At 33.4% G+C, this 2,500-nt stretch overlaps 1 protein-coding gene across 2 annotated transcripts in view; it reads left to right on the forward strand.

Moving 5' to 3' along the window:
* Nucleotides 1–2,500, forward strand: part of LOC122254235 (uncharacterized) — a 1,188,590-nt gene that overhangs the window by 212,638 nt on the left and 973,452 nt on the right. The gene's annotated exons all lie outside the window — the stretch shown is intronic.

The raw sequence follows: 2,500 nt of genomic DNA on the forward strand, positions 1-2,500 counted from the left end.
TACAACTGGGAGTTTAAGGTGTCCCGACAGGTGAACAGGAAAAAAGAATGCAGGATGTGTGTAGGTCACCAAGGTCACACACCTGTAGTACACTGATATGTCTTGACAGTGTCCCCATGCTTCAGGTGTATAATTTACAGTGAAACTCAAGATGATAGCTGGACTCCCCGGAACCAGCTGTATGTGATGCTTAGAAATGTGATTCCCGGTAATACAAATATTTTAAAGAAGTATTATATAGAAAACACTTCGCATCGACACAGAAAACATAATTGTAGTTGACAACAGTGTATACCCGATTGTGACTTCCCTTCTGCCGAGAATACGATTAGCCCAAGTAGGATTTTATTGAGATGTGAGAATGAATATCATTTTATGATACATCATCCTGTTAAATACAAACAGACTTCTTGACTTTCTGATAAATTCTTTCCTCTCGGATAGCATACATAATATATTTATTAACATATATGTGGCGCCACATATTTCAAGATATGTAATCATGTGACCTTAGGAGGTAGGATCCATGCATGCTGAGGGTGATATAGAATCCATACTGTTTTTTTAATTATCGTTCTCCTGATATGGTAAACATTTAATTGTGTATGCTTTGTGATTGACACCATGATCTTTTGCTCTGTATATATTTCAACTGATGTACCCATAGCTGTAAGGTTTTGTAAAATATATGTGAGCCCAATGAGGGACTAAGATTGGGGTAAGGATAACCTATGTTACCTCATCCTTTTGAGATGTACGTAATCACTTGTCTCCTCTCTCTCTCTCTCTCTCTCTCTCTCTCTCTCTATATATATATATATATATATATATATATATATATATATCTTTCTCTCTCTTTCTCTTTCTCATTCTCTCTTTCTCTCTATCTCTTTCTCTCTCTCTATCTATCTATCTATCTATCTATCTATCTATCTATCTCTATTTATCTCTCTCTCTCTGTCTCTTTCTCTTTCTCTTTTTTTCTCTCTCTCTTCCTCTCTCTCTTTCTCTTGCTCTCTCTCTCTCTCTCTCTCTCTCTCTCTCTCTCTCTCTCTCTCTCTCTCTCTCTCTCTCTCTCTCTCTCTCTCTCTCTCTCTCTCAAGATATCACGAACGTAAATAAATGAAAGAAGCAAACATAACGGGAAATGGGAAATGGATGAAAATAAACTGACCCAAAAAAGCTTTGCAAAAGTGACTGAAAGTTTATATCTGAGGTTACCATGCCAATTAGATATCAAAACGTGTCTATCAATATCAAAGCAGATTGATTATGCCAAGAGCTTAGATTTGAAGTTCTAGAAAAATAAAAAATAAAAATTAAAAAATTAAATGTTATACAGAAGTGACATTAAATCTTGTGAAATACTCTCAGTGGCACGCTCTCTTTTCAAATCAAACGAACAGGTCATATGGGCATAAGAAGTGGGTCCATATACATTTATCATGCAACATTCTGTGCCTCTACTTACACCCACATGTGAAAAAAGAAGAAGAAAAAAAGACACCTGCTGTTTCATGTCACTTTTATGGTTCTCTCTCACTCTCTCTTTATCTCTCTCTTTCTCTTTCTCTCTTTTTTGATTATTTTTTTTTTTTTTTTTTTTTTTTTTATTTTTTTTTTTTTTTTTTATTTTTTTTTTTTTCACTTTTATGGTTCCCTTTTCTCACTCCTCTCTCTTTTTCTCTCTCTTCTCTTTCGCTTTTTTTTTTGTTTCTTTTTTATTTTTTTTTTTTCTCTCTTTTTTTCTTTCTCTCTTTCTCTCTCGATCTCCCTTTCTTTCTTTCTTTCTCTCTCTCTCTTGCTTTCTTTTTTTCTTTCTCTCTCTCTCTCTCTCTCTTTCTTCCTTTCGCTTTTTATTCCCTCTCTTTCTCTCTTTCTTTCTTTCTTTCTCTCTCTCTTTCTCTTCTTCCTCTCTCTCTCTCTCTCTCTCTCTCTCTCTCTCTCTCTCTCTCTCTCTCTCTCTCTAGCTTCATCTCTCTCTCTCTCTGTCGTTCTCTCTCTCACACACACACACACACACACACACACACACACACACACACACACACACACACACACACACACACACACACACACACACACACACACACACACTCACACACACACACAGGCGGGATTCTGTCACTGTCGCCAATAAACACCTCGGGGAGTATATGGGCGGTGGCTGTACAGTATGTGATTATTATATGAAAGGTTTTATGCAGTTGTTTGTGATATAAAAGTTTTATGTATATGTAATAGTGTATTAGATATGTTAATATATGTTGATATATATAGATTATATAATCTATATAATTATATATAGGTATATATCAATGAATATATATGTATATATATAAAAACATTAATTAATATGTTATATATATATATATAATATTATATAAATAATATATATATATAAATATATAATATAAAATATATATCTACGTACATACATACAGATATATATATATATCTATAAATATATATAAAATATATAGATTATATATATACATAC

Source organism: Penaeus japonicus, unplaced genomic scaffold (assembly GCF_977035675.1).
Source record: "Penaeus japonicus unplaced genomic scaffold, GWHDUDI00000001_assembly GWHDUDI00000005, whole genome shotgun sequence".
Classification (NCBI taxonomy): domain Eukaryota; kingdom Metazoa; phylum Arthropoda; class Malacostraca; order Decapoda; family Penaeidae; genus Penaeus; species Penaeus japonicus.